This window comes from Protopterus annectens, chromosome 10.part0 (genome assembly GCF_019279795.1).
Source record: "Protopterus annectens isolate FY-2018-M chromosome 10.part0, PAN1.0, whole genome shotgun sequence".
Lineage (NCBI taxonomy): Eukaryota > Metazoa > Chordata > Ceratodontiformes > Protopteridae > Protopterus > Protopterus annectens.
The window spans coordinates 1,630,727,196-1,630,743,113 of record NC_056744.1 but is presented as its reverse complement, the minus strand read 5'-3'; the positions used below and the strand labels follow the sequence as shown (position 1 = coordinate 1,630,743,113).

Genomic DNA, 15,918 nt, shown 5'->3' with positions numbered 1-15,918 from the left:
ATATCTCATAATATAGTATTATATCACTACTTATTGTAATATAGTATTATATTACTACTTGTAATGTAATATTATATCACTTCTTATTATAATATAATATTATATTACTACTTATTGTAATATAATATTATATCACTACTTATAATATATCATTTATCATAATATATATCAATACTTATAATATATCACTACTTGTACTGTAATATTATATCACTACTTATCATAATATAGTATTATATCAATACTTATTGTAATATAATATTATATCACTGCTTATCATAACATAATATTATAGCTGTACTGATCATTACTAAAAAGGTTATTTTTGTGGCAACTGCATCCATGAAATAAAAGGTTCTATCAGTAGATCAGTGAAAATCACTAAATAATAACCATCTAACACAAAACAAAGAAAAACATTCTGAAAGAGAATTATCTTTATAACAAAACCAAAAAATGAGTGTGGATAGAAATAAGATGAGTTGCTGAAAGAATGTTTCCAAGGGATCCAAATAACAAGATTCTGCAGTCACAATAGTCAAACGACAAAGGTGATAAAAATAAATGGTAGTAACCAGAAAATAAATCCAAGTCAAATTCCAGTTAGGAGATCCCAGAGGTGAGATCAAGGAGTGTTGCAGCTATAGAGGGAACTGAGTAATATTTACCAAAAAGTAGCTGCTAGCATCCAGTTAATAGCTGTGAATTAAATGCTTCAATAAGAGATTATAAACTACAGGAAAACTATATTAACTCTTTTAAATGTTTGTCAAATATAGAAGAGTGAGAAGCAGGACATCGAGTCTGGTGACGTTTAATGATAGGCAAGTGTCTGTCCAGTGGTAACCATGGCAACATTCAAAACTGGTATGAAAACACCAAAAGCCAGCAGGATAGTATCACCATTTATTGTGAGGCAACAAAAGGACAAAAAATGTCCTAATTCGAAAAACTCATACTAGTTTCGGCACCAGCCTTCATCAGTGAGTCAAAATCTTCCAAAAATACATGGTCAACGTTTGTTTAAATCTGTGAACAAACCAATGGCAGTATAGACATTTGCATAAAGCACTCAATTCAAATTTAAAGCAACATTGCACTGTGAAATGGGGAAAATCATATATATCCCCATACAATGTATGCAAAATATGGTTCTAGTGACAAACCAAATTGACATGAAACAAAAAGTAACATGTTGTTAACATATATTATGATGTTGAATTACAAACAAAAAATATATAAATAAATAAAACTAAAAATAAAAATAACATATACATAATTTATAAATGGTCATTAAGACCTGGGGGAAAGAGGGCTCCTAAATGTGTTATCCAATATCTCTCCTTGTGGCTCAAAATACCTTGCCAACCTATCTGGTTTTGTCTATTCCCTGTAATTTTATCAATGATTGTAAACATAAACTGGGCAGTGGGATGTTTGACTGTATGTAAATATAGAGCATTAGATGTCTTATGATTCCGTATATCACTACGATGTTCCCAATTCTGATGCGTAATGAACGTGAAGTCTTGCCAACATAGAAGGATTTACATTGGCATGTAGCCAAATAGATGACCCAGCTAGTGGAACAATTACCAAACACTATGATGTCATACACTTTGCTAGTATTAGAGCTTGTAAATTGTTTCAACTGGTTAACATGAGCACAGGAAACACAATGTCCACACTTGAATGTTCCCAACAATTCGTCCCCCAATATGGTGAGTTGTTTATATTTGGCTGCCCCACTTTCTCTATGTTTGTAATGTGAAAATAGGGTGCCTAATGTTTTACCACGACTGAATGAAAATGAACATTGTTTATCTAATATTCCCCTCAAAAATCATTTGCTAGTAAAATATTCCAATTTTGGTTCACAGCTTGCCTAACAGTCTGATGGTTTTGCCCAGTGTCGTAATTAGTCTCATTTTAGAGTTGTTGGCATTTTGATTTTTGTCCCTATATTCCAACAATGACTTTCTATCTTGGTTGTCAGAATATGTTTTAGCTAATTCTATATCAGAAATGCTATAACCCCGGTCCAAAAATCTGTTGAATAAATCAGTTTTGGCTGTAGAGTAGTCATGTAAACATGAATTAATTCTCCGAATTCTAAGATATTGAGATTTAGGAATATTCCGGATGGTGTGGCGTGGATGCATGCTATGTGCATGTAGCAAAGTGTTAAACTGGGGATATTTTCGAAAAATTCTTGTATTAAGTGTGTTGTCTGTATTACGATATACTGTAACATCCAAAAAGGTTATTTCATCCCTATGGAATGTAATAGAAAATTCAATACCCCAAATGTTGTTATTCAGATGTTCCAAAAATTCTTGTAAGTAGTTTGCATCTGCACGCCACACCATCCAACAATCATCTAAATATCTTCTCCATATGTCTATTTCAACAAGATATACATTGTGTAAAGGGTTATAGATCAGACATTCCTCAAGGTAGGCCATAAAAAGATCTGCATAGATGGGGGCAAAAGAAGCCCCCATGGTCGCATCTGTAGTTGCCAATAGCAATCACCCTGGAAGTAGAACACATTTTTGCTTAAAACATGTTCGGTAAGACAAATGAGTAGAGTGTTGAAACCCGGAGAGTATAATTCTGACTTGACAAGCCAATATTCAACAGCCTGAAGCCCTGCCCAATGTGGAATACTAGTGTAGAGGGATTTAACATCCAGAGTGCACATTATCCAATGGGGTTCTAGTTGACAATCCTCAATTATTTGCAAAAATTGTGTGGTATCTTGAATTCTTGCTCTCACCAAGGTCAATAGTGGTTTTAAATATTGGGTTAGAAAAGCAGACAGGGTTCTGTGAGAGAACCATGACCAGAAACTATAGGCCTACCTGGTGGATGTGTAAGGGATTTGTGTATTTTGGGCAAAAGATACAAAATTTGTCTAGCCGGTTCCTTAACCTGTAGATGTTGAACCATTTTATTAGTGAGTATACCTTCCTCAAATGCAGATTGTAAAAAGACATCAATTTCTTTTTTGAAAGTCATGGTTGGATCAATGTCCATTTTCATATAGCATTGTTTGTCAGATAGTTGTCGTAAACCCTCATTTATGTAGAAGTCCATGTTTAAGATTACCACTGCACCCCCTTTGTCAGCTTGAACTATTGCTATATTGCGATTATTTCTAAGTTCAGACAAAGCCACTCTTTCATTAGAACTGATGTTGTCCCTACCAGTAGCAACCTCAAAAAGAGGAAAATGTAAATCCTTTAGCACCGCTTGTTGAAATATCGCTACATTCTTATTCATAGGTGGCTGGAATGTTGATTTGTGGAAGGTGAAATCAGTAGATCTTTGAACATTAGAACTATCCTGTTCTGAAAAAAACAGTTTAAGATTTAGTCTACGACAAAAATCAATAACATCTAATGAGGTTTGGTATTCATCACAAAAGAAACTGGGAACAAAATTTAACCCTTTATTAAGAACTTGTTTTTGTTCTGATGTTAAAACATAATCCGATAAATTCAACACATTTTCATAAACTTGTGTGTCTACTTATTGTAATATAATATAATATTATATCACTACTTATCGTAATATATTATATCACTATATATTGTAATATAATATTATATCTCATAATATAGTATTATATCACTACTTATTGTAATATAGTATTATATCACTACTTATAATATATTATATAACTACTTACCGTAATATAATATTATATCACTACTTATTGTAACAGAATATTATATCTCATAATATAATATTATAACACTACTTTTTGTAATATAATATATCGTAATATAATATTATAACACTACTTATCATAATATATTGTATCTCATAATATAGTATTATATCACTACTTATTGTAATGCAGTATTATATCACTACTTATCAAAATATAATATTATATCACTACTTATCGTAATATTATATCACTACTTATTGTAATATAATATATCTCATAATATATTATAACACTACTTGTAATATATATTGTAATATAATATTATAACACTACTTATAATATATTATATCTTATAATATAGTATTATATCACTACTTATTGTAATATAGTATTATGTCACTACTTATAATATTATATCACTACTTATCATAATATACTATATCACTACTTATTGTAATATAATATTATATCTTATAATATAATATTATAACACTACTTATTGTAATATAATATCTCGTAATATAATATTATAACACTGTTCTTCTTTTGGCTTTTCCCGGTTAGGGGTCACCACAGCAACACTACTTATCATAATATATTATATCTCATAATATAGTATTATATCACTACTTATTGTAATATAGTATTATATTACTACTTGTAATGTAATATTATATCACTTCTTATTATAATATAATATTATATTACTACTTATTGTAATATAATATTATATCACTACTTATAATATATCATTTATCATAATATATATCAATACTTATAATATATCACTACTTGTACTGTAATATTATATCACTACTTATCATAATATAGTATTATATCAATACTTATTGTAATATAATATTATATCACTGCTTATCATAACATAATATTATAGCTGTACTGATCATTACTAAAAAGGTTATTTTTGTGGCAACTGCATCCATGAAATAAAAGGTTCTATCAGTAGATCAGTGAAAATCACTAAATAATAACCATCTAACACAAAACAAAGAAAAACATTCTGAAAGAGAATTATCTTTATAACAAAACCAAAAAATGAGTGTGGATAGAAATAAGATGAGTTGCTGAAAGAATGTTTCCAAGGGATCCAAATAACAAGATTCTGCAGTCACAATAGTCAAACGACAAAGGTGATAAAATAAATGGTAGTAACCAGAAAATAAATCCAAGTCAAATTCCAGTTAGGAGATCCCAGAGGTGAGATCAAGGAGTGTTGCAGCTATAGAGGGAACTGAGTAATATTTACCAAAAAGTAGCTGCTAGCATCCAGTTAATAGCTGTGAATTAAATGCTTCAATAAGAGATTATAAACTACAGGAAAACTATATTAACTCTTTTAAATGTTTGTCAAATATAGAAGAGTGAGAAGCAGGACATCGAGTCTGGTGACGTTTAATGATAGGCAAGTGTCTGTCCAGTGGTAACCATGGCAACATTCAAAACTGGACCTATTAACTGAAAACTGGTTGTGCTGCTGCTGCAGAAAGTGATGAAGTCATTATGTCTGGTGCTGGCTGATTTGGTGCCTGAGTTTAAGAATGTTGTAGAGCAAAGTGTGGTCAAGTTGCAAAAGGCAAAGTGAATTAATTATCATGTTTCTAAGTTAATGCAGAATATGAACCCCATGATGAGTGAGCCCGATACTGAACTGAGGTGAGTAGTGGATACACCATTTTTAGTTCATATAGAAAGACAGATTATCTGGGCAGCCACGGTGGTGCAGCGGTGAGCATTGCCACCTCACAGCAAGAGGTTCTCCGGTTCGATTCCCAGTTGGGGTGCCTTCTGTGCGGAGTCTGCATGTCCTCCCTGTGGTCGCGTGGGTTTCCTCCGGGTGCTCCGGTTTCCTCCCACATCCCAAAGACATGCAGAAGGTGGATTGGACACTCTAAATTGGCCCTAGGTGTGAGTGTGTGTGTGTGTTTGCGCCTTCAGTGGAAGGTTGGGCGTAGGGCTGACAACTCCACACTGTAAAACTCCACTGCCAATCCATGAGCGGACAGATGATCCTCTGTGGCGACCCCTAACCGGGAAAAGCCAGAAGAAGAAGAAGAAGATAGAAATACAGATTATCTGATGATATGCTTTGATCACCAGATGCTGCTGTCCAGGGTGCTGGATGGCAGAGAAGTGATGATGGTGTGGAGACTACTGATGGACAGATACAAGGAAAATAGTTACTGCAAACTTCTTTCAGGAGGAATAGAATGTGAAGAATCTTCATAAAAGTCTAGCTGGAATCACAAGCATAGTGCATCAGTGTTGAAGAGGTTTGGGTTGGATTCACTAAAAGCTTGCATACCACGTAAAGCCGGGCAAGTGGCTTTGTAAAGTACGCAAGGGGATCCTGATTCATAGACCCATCACTGCTCAGAGCATTTCTCAGCAGTAAGGGTTTTCAGAGTTGCATGCAAATAGGCCTATTTAAATGCACTGCATATCCCAGTGCACTGATCTGGTGAGTACTGCAATGATTTGTAGATGTCACTAATATGCAAGATCCATGCAGAGCAATTCACAATTTAGTTGCATTTACCAATGCATTTCAGTGGAGGAGAATCTGAACATGGGAAGTGGAGCAGCTTCATCCTGTTTAGATTGCCGATCTGGGTAAGTAATGATGTATGTGCATTTGAGGGTATGCGAGTGAATGCCTGCCTGTTAGTGTGCATGCATATGTATGCATGTGGGTATAGGAACAATTTATGAGTGGGTCTATGTGGGTATTTGTACGTATATGTGTCTAGGAGACTGCTACCTGTGGCTGGTATAGATGGGGAAATTGTGGATGAAGTGTATGCTTGCATTAGATGTGTGTATGCTTGTCTGTATCTGTGAGTTTTTGTGTGAGTGTGTGGGTGGCTGTGTGACATCAAGCATTATATCACAGTGTTCTAATATCTGGATGTGTGTGTGTGTGTGTGTGTGTGTGTGTGTGTGTGTGTGTGTGTGTGTGTGTGTGTGTGTGTGTCTGTCTGTCTGTGCAAGCACATCCAGCTGTGTGTAGTTTCTCCTACTGGAGATAGGAGGTTGACTAGAACAGAGCTGCAGACTATAGCACCTCTACTGTATTTGCCTCCTATGTCAAACAGGTTCTTTGGGAAGTATAGTATGCAAGTAGTATCTGTGTGTGTGTGTGTGTGTGTGTGTGTGTGTGTGTGTGTGTGTGTGTGTGTGTGTGTGTGTGTGTGTGTGTGTGTGTGTGTGTGTGTGTGTGTGCATGCATATGTCTGTGTGTGTGCATGCGCGGGCATGCATGTGGGTGTCTGTGCGTCTTTGTGCCTCTCTCTGGGGAGGAACTTGGAAGTGTGTACTTACGTGTGGTTTGCTAAGTACCGGTAGTACGTAGTAACACAGGATGGTATGGTCTCAACTAACAAGTTGTTTCAGTTACTCAGTGAGCCATTCACTGTCATGCTAATGTTATTTAAATGTGATCCAGTAACATGCAATTTATGCAATCACATTATCTTGGAGTAACACAAATCACCCTGTTTGTAAAAAATGATTTATGCTTCTTCAGTGCTGAATTACTGAACAAGTCCTGTATAGGAAAAGTATTTTGAAAGACCTTTTGGGATTGCTGTATGCATTAATGTATAGAAGGTGAAAAGCTGTTTGAAATCATGTTTAGGAAAACAAAGGCTTACACGAGGTTTAGGAACACACATGAAAAGAAAATGAGAATCTTGTGTTAGATGGCACTATAAGGTTTGTAGCAATGAATTCCTGACCTGAAATGTGGTTGGGAAGAAATGCACAAAAATGTAGGACAGCTTGTTATTTTTTGATGAATTGGAATCTTTTTTACTGTTTGAGTATGGTATAATAAAACACTTGCAGATTTTTTTTCTTTTTCAGAGAAAAGTCAGTGAAAAAAAGTAGTGGCTTTTCATACGCATTAACAAAAATAATTCTTTAAATGCAAATGTGGAAACAAAGAGCATACAAAATGATTGCAGTTATGTATAATGTATAATCTGAAAACAGAAGGGCAGCTGACTGAAAATAACGTTGAAATGTTTTGTTCTTTATGGGAAGACAGGGATGTTGTTTATATATAACCGTATGAAGAAAGAAATGGGAAATGCCCGAACGGAAACATCTGTGAGTTCTCTGAATGTGAACAGAATGAACTGAAGAATTTTAATATGAAAGGAAAAAGAGGCTGTATAGGAAGTCAGTGGCAAAAGAATTAATGTTATATAAGAAGGGCCAAGAGATAAAGAGAACGGTTTTGAGTTATTACAAGACAGTAGTTTGGAAAAGAGCACCATGGGAAAGTGTTAATATAAAAGTAAAAAATGAGGAACAGATATTTTTACTGAAAAAGAAAGAAATTTGATGTGACAATGGACTCAGGAGAAGAAGAAGTGTCTGAGGAAAGTAGCTGTGGAAGAAACATGTATCATGAAGGGCAGGGAGAACAGAAGAGAAGGAAAAAACTGCAAAGATAATATTTACAAAATGAGATAAATTTGTTGGATCTGAATGATAATAGTGAGCTTTTCAGTAGAAATATGAATGCATGTGAATGGTGAAGACTGTAATATCAAATATATTTGTATATCGAGACAGGCAATACAAGAGAAAAGAATGAAAATGTATAAGTAGGATTTTAAGAAAGTTAAAGATAAATTTTTGGTATTTTAGTGTGAGTAATGAATGACATTTTAATTTTTATTTAATTAATTCATTAATTAATCAGTTTAGTTATTTTGGTTAACTAGGGCTAGTTTTTCAAACATCTTTTTTACTCAAGATCTGGATCAGAAGGACAAGAGTAAATATACAATGTAGTTATCTCTATATATGGGCAATTTAAAGTAGCCGGTCAGCCACCATTTGCGGATTTCCATACACTTGGTCAATTCATCAAAATGTATGTTACTGTTTTCCAAATATGAAACTCCAAAAAGTGTAACTGTAAAATGAAATCATATTTTGCAGGGGTAGCCCCCGCACCTCCTTGTGGTCATAGTACAATGGAGAAAAAAGAAAAATCCTCTGAGACTGCACATCCAGTTCCCACAACAGAACACAGTCTAACCAAGTGGGCAGCAATACTGAAAACTCTTTCTATAGACCTGTGACAGAACATGCCAGAACAAACTGTAGATATGCCATGTTTGGGAGATGAAAATAAAAAAAAGACAATACTCAAACAAAATCCATACAAACATGGCAGGGGACGCAAAACTCCCCTCAGTCAGCTACTGTAGGTCAGAAATTAGGGTCTATATTATATCATCGAACGCTTAAAAAAGTGAACGCTGATTGATCGACCTAATTTAAGCGAAAGCTTGCAATCTCGAACTGTCAGATCAGCGATTTTTTTCCCAGGGAAAAAAAATCGCTGATCCAAAACACATACACACAACACAAGCACACCAAACAAACAGAAATCCACACACATACACCTAAAATCTAATACCTAACCCTACACTAAACTATGCACACACCACTAACTACCCACTTACCTTAACCCAAACCCTAACCCTAAGGTCCGTCACTATCGCACACTCACCTCACCCGCTCCCTAACCCTAACTCACTTAAATCCGCCCTAACCCTCATGTCCACTCAATCGCACACTTACCTGAATCTGACCGGTAACTTTCCACCATAACACTGAAAATACCGAAGCAACAGAAACAGACAACCGAATTCTTTGCCTAGGAAAAAATTTGAGTTTTTGCTGCTTCGATATTTTGCAGTTTCGCGAAAATAAGTTCGATCAATCAACGTTCGCTTTTTTAAGCGTTCGAGGATATAATATAGACCCAGAAATTAACCTCAGACTCAGGAGCTCTGAAGCAAAGATATTTCCATTGAAGCACTGTGCTACCCAGGTTGAGAGATGAAAAACAGGTAAAGTATCCGATCTTAACTATGATGCCATTTTATTTGTGGCTATAAGGCTTGACACAATTTTTTAAGGCTAGTAGGAGTATATACTCTGCAAAAGGAAATGGGCAGTATAAATTTCAGAGGGGGAAATTTTATATATGTATATATATATATATATATATATATATATATATATATATATATGTGTGTGTGTGTGTGTGTGTGTGTGTTTGTACAAGGAAATGATTATTTGATGTTGTGATACTCTTAAAGCAGAAAACTGCTATGATGACAAAAATAAATTAAAATAAGCTATTTAGAAAATAAAGTTGTTTTATATTAAATAAATAATAAAAATTGTGGCACAGAATTTAGAAAGGGGTGGAAGCACATTTAATAGGTTTTCTGATCAGAGAAGTGACATATACATTGTAAAACTAAAAACTGAAGAATAACAGAAGTGTGTTTTAAGAGCTGATGTTAAGGAAGAAGTGAGGTTCATAGCTGAATGTAAAGAATCTGAGGTTTGTATAAACAAAAGTGTTTGTTGCGAAAGTTCTTTTTTAATGAAGATTTGAGAAGGTTGTTACAAAATGTAAAGAGAACATAGCAATAGAAAAGAATAAAGAATATGGACACGTAGAGGGGGTGCTGAAGAGGATGCCAGAAAAGAAAGTATGAGAGAGAGAGAGAGAGAGCTGATGGGAGAGAATTACTGGAAATAAAAAAGAAGCAGTATTACAATTTAGTAAGAATTGATTTCTAGATTTAAAGAGGTAGAAAATGTTTTGTGCTTAGTGAAATAAATCAGGAAAGGACAGTGTCAAAAGGGAGAGAAACAAAGCAACGGAGAAAGTAATAAATAAGAAAGAAAGAAACAAAATGGTAAAATATAGCCCAGTGTAGAAACTGTAATAACAAGCTAAGTGGTAAGCCCTTTTCAGGAAAAGAAAAGAGACATTATTTATTTATATTTAATCGTTTGCTTTTGCTTACTAGGATAGAATGACTGGAGAATTTGTCTTTTCAGCAGAAAAGGCCTAGGGAAAAAAGCTCCATATCATAAAGGGACACAATATAGGAATTGTTATACAATTGAAGTAAACATAGCATTTTACACAAATGTAGTAGAATATTAGAAGTACTTGTCAGTGAGTCGTACAACCACTTACAATAATGTTAATAGACAGATTAAAGGTCAATAAAGGTAAACAATATTATAACAGTTGTAGGTGGATGGCTGAAGTTCATTCAGTTAAAGCATTACTGACATAGTGAGGTATGACATGATGCATTCATGTCGACCTCTATTGGTTAGTTTGGTGTAACGTGTAGAAATGAGTGTGAAGTTAAGATCAGTTGACACCGTAGTACATACTTTGTATATAATAGAAATAATGCAAATAGGTCACCTGTAGTGGAGTGCTGTTCTTGTTAGGGTCTCCAAATCCATACAAAGAGATTGTCTTTGTTGGGACTAACAAAAATCAGAGAAAGGTAAGCCATTAAGGTTCTGTGCTCCTTGGTGGTACCAGCAGTGGTACATGGCTGTAATCCCACTGACCTGTAAGCTATTCTTCTAGTTTCAACATAAATACTAAGATATCCCTGGCCACTGTTAGTAAAGTAAAAGTAACAAAAAAAATAAACATTCACAGAGATCGTTATGTGGGTTTAAATTGTCCGGTTTATTTCATGTATATACTATTAATAAGGAAGAGAATCATAGGAGTGTTCCTATTGTTAAGGAAGATGATAAAGAAGAAGCAAGTATTTACAAGATTGATGAGTTAGGGGAATTAAACAAATTAAGAAAGAACTGGAAGGTGTAGCAGTAAAGGAAGAAAATTGTAAAATCCCAGGACTAGATTGTTTCCTTTAAGAAGGTTACACATTTCTTATGTTTAATGTGAAAAAGGAAATGTGGGGATGTTAAAGCAGGCAGTGAATTCTGGAGGATATGGAGAATTTACAAGATTTTTTTTTATTATAAAAATAAGAATTGAGAAATCAAGAATCAGAATTATGAAAGATAATAGACCCATTGTGCCATTAAATGTGGATTCTAAGACTTTAATGTCTGTGATGATTTATAAATATTGGGGGAGGCGGTAAAAGACAGATTATCTTAGATGCTTTGGAGATATCAAAATAAATATTTGTGAAGGGAAAAGAAGTAAAACTGATCTGATGTGAAGTTGTTTGGACTGGAGCATTCAACAAGGTAGTATATGTAAAAATGTGGGAGAAGTTAATTATAAAAGTAGGTTGTCCATGGAGTATATGTATTGGAAATCATATCAAGGGCAGAAGAGAAGCTAATAGTTAATGATTATGTAGGGGATTATTTTATATATTTATATATATATATATATATATATATATATATATATATATATATATATATATATATGTGTGTGCGTGTGTGTGTGTGTGTGAGTGTGTGTATGTGTGTATTCCTGTAAGGCAAACTCCTGGAATAATGACATTCGAAACACTGAGAAAAAATGTTGACACGCTTCTGGATCAACTACAGAGCAGTAAAATAAACATATTTTTGCAGACGAGCAAGTTCCCCTGCACCCCAACAATCCCTGGTAATTATTTATACTAACTCATAGATCACACAGTCCACATGGTAAAGGAAATCTTACCCTGGGGATTGTCAAACAGCTGCTGACCATCTATTCTGTTGACTAAAGTTTGCCGACAAAACAGATTTTGACAGTAAATCATTTCTCTGAATAAGGGTAATCCGATATATATATATATAGAGAGAGAGGGTCTACTTCAAACCATCAAAAACCCAGATAATCGAAACAAACATCATCAAGACAATTTCATCAAAACTGCATACCATCAAAAGCTGACAATATTGAACCGGACTTCATTGAAAGTAAGGTACTTCCTGTTTCTCCGTAGTAACAATATAAAAAAGAACGGAGATGCTGTATGTGGATACCTCACTGGGCAGCTCTTGTGTAGATGTGGGTGTTCCATGGGTGTTTACCCTCATCTCGGAATTGGTATATTTATTTTGCAGGGGGGTGAGGGTGGCACATCCCCTCACAGTGGGAGTGCAGGGGGGCACAGCCCATTTGCAAAAATGTAGGATAGGATACTTTAGGTTTCTGGTGTTTTGGGAGGTGGGCATGATGTAAGTGGAGTTTGTATACTTGTGTTCCATAGTCCGGCGCAGTGTTGATGAAGTCAGGTTTGATATTGTCAGTTTTCGATGGTATGAAGTTTCGTTAAAATTGTCTCAATGATGTGAGTTTCGATGGTCTGGGTCTGAACTACACACACACACATATATATATATATATATATATATATATATATATACACACACACACATATGTATACACACACACACACACACACACACACACACACACACACACACACACACATACATACATATAAACACACATATATATATTTTTATATACACATATATACACATTATTAATATTTTATTATTTTAGGAGACAGGTAAAAGTAGAGGGAAGGAGATGACAGGTGGAAATCTAGCATTGCTTCTGCGGATGGTGTACGTATTCATTGAGGACATAAAGAAAAACATGGAAAGCAGATGGAAAAGTGGTTATAAATTAAATGAAAAAATGATTTTCTTTAGAGAGTTAGACAAAACAACTAAACTATAATAATATAAATTAAGACTGTATCACGGATTACATTTGGAAATGTAATTTTGAGAAACTGACTAAGAAATGAAAGTTATAGAAACAGAAGCCTTTTTCAGGTCGTAACCCAGGAATTAATTGAATAATAAATAAGGTTTTCTTTTTTCTTATTTATAATGTTTCCATTGTCAGAATGTTCTTATCTGACATTTGTTTTCATGTTACCTGAATACTTGGGTACAAAGATTAGAGGATATATCATGTGTCTGTGTGAGTGAGTATGTGTGTGTGTGTGTGTGTGTGTGTGTGTGTGTGTGTGTGTGTGTGTGTGTGTGTGTGTGTGTGTGTGTGTGTGAGCATTTTGCAAGTCTTTTAAAACTTCAGTTTCAGTTCAGCATAGTGGTACATACAAGTTCAAACTATATTTGAAATCCAGGATTGCATAGTACTAGTAAACATGAGATTTGGTTTATTTTCCAAACTGAATATTCTGCATGATGTTAGAGTTATAATTATAAAGTACTTGAAGGGAGGACCTTCAAAACTGTAAGTCAGTTCATGCTTGTTAGGCTTTGCCGAAGTGCTGAAATTGAAACATTTTCAGTTTCAGTAGTTTTCAATGAGTTGTGGTCAGTTTTGGCAGATTTATACATTCTTACATTAGGACTAACAAAGGAGCAATAATAGACTGAAACCTATGTGGGAAGAAGATTATATAATGTATCTGAAAAAAGAAGTTTTTAAATATGGTAAACCATTTATTTTCTTTCTTTGTAAATAAATTTATTTTAAGGAGTGTAAGGGGAAGGTGGAAATGTTAGATCAAAATACTGATCTAAGCCAATTGAAAGTCATGGAGTGGGCAAAAATGGACGACAAAGAGAAAGCAGGTCAGGATGTGAGGGTAGATGAATTTTTGGCTAATATAAAAGACTAGAAGGTGAAGACAGTTGGAAGGAAAACATATGAGAATAGTGAAATTCATTGAAATAACTAATCCTTGAGTGGATAAGAAAGGAATGTGACAAAAGTGTTAATTTGCAAGCAGAATAATGGCTACATGTTCAATATAATGTGTTTTCACCACAAAAGAGTAGGAGTTAAAAGAAATTTAAAATATGAACAATAAAATTAAAGATGTCATAGGGAAGGAAGTGATGGAAAACAGGAATATGTTCAACAACTGTCATTTGAGAGTTTGTATATTAAAGATGTTTGGTGCTGAATAAGGGTACACTAGTGATGCTATATGGTTGAAAGGCATTACATTTCAACATATATGTTCTGGTACTTGAAGTAGGACAATGAGGTAAAAGGGAACATGGATGTAATTAGTTCAGTGTCGAACTGGTATGTTTTGAATCCAAGGCATTTTCCTTATAAAAGAAAAATTGGGATATTTTTAGAAAGAAAAGATTTGTACGGGTGTACAAAATATTAGAAAGAAGGAATATATATATATATATATATATATATATATATATATATGTAATGATTTGTGGGTAACAACTATGACGTAAAGTGTTCTTGTTTTCTGTCTTGTACAATGTTGAACATTATGAGGCTGTATCAGTGTCTCTGTTTTAAAGAAATGTATTTTAAATGAAAAGTTTTTTGCTGTATTTTAATAAGTGTCATGGCATATTTAGTAGCCACCAGAACTGTACCCAGCTGAGGCAGATGTCTCATCTGAATGAATGCACCTCAGAAGTGCAGCACCCCATTATACCATATCAGTAATGGAACTTAAACTGAGTGGGGGGATAGAATCCATGGCTTTCTGATCTACCTAGAATCAGTCAAGACTGTGCTGCCTGATGAACCCTTGGCACAGATAAATGCTATAAACAAGTGGCATGTTCTCTCACTGTGGTGGGTGTTGCCAGGGAAGTAGCTGCATTGTAGAAAATTGGGTTTCTATAAATTTTGCAGAGGTGACCAGCTTAGCACTGTGAGTGGCTGGGGGTTGCAGAGAAAATGGATGCTGTATGTCTCACTGATTTAAAAATCTGAAGTCGATAAAGGGACTCTGGTTCACTTGGATATGTCTGGATGGAGGGCAAGGAGTTAAATGAATGTTTATATGGCCTTTTCACTTTCATCTGGAACCAGTGACACACACTTTGCCTATACCACTCAGCACTTTGACAAACAAAGATATCACAGTTACAAAATGAAGTATAGAAACAACATCCCATAATTCTGTAATAGCAGTACAGTAACTTTGGGTTCTTTATATTTATAGATATAAATATATAACAGAAAATGCTATAAGCTTCTACTTACACCCTAGATAGAAAAATCAGTTCTATTGTGAATCTAACTTGTGAGATAGTAATACTTTTCCATAGTTGTATAGTTTTTATTTATTCATTAAGCACACACACACACACACACACACACACACACACACACACACACACACACACACACACATATATATATATATATATATATATATATATATCTATATATATATATATATATATATATATATATATATATACACATGCCTGCTCTCAGACAGTTTTGGTGACTGTATAATTGCAGTCATGCAGATTATAAATGGACAGGACTTCATAATTTCATAGAGATAATGCAGAGCATATAATTCCTGGAACTAATTACTGATGCCAAGAATACAGAACAGAGCAAACCACAAAATTGATATTGCACGGGAACTGAAATGGAGACCATGTGTTGCATAAGACTTCATGTGATT

The 15,918-nt window shown here is 34.3% G+C and overlaps 1 protein-coding gene across 1 annotated transcript in view; it reads left to right on the top strand.

Moving 5' to 3' along the window:
- PRRT2 (proline rich transmembrane protein 2) overlaps positions 1-15,918 on the top strand; it is a 278,146-nt gene that overhangs the window by 125,420 nt on the left and 136,808 nt on the right. The gene's annotated exons all lie outside the window — the stretch shown is intronic.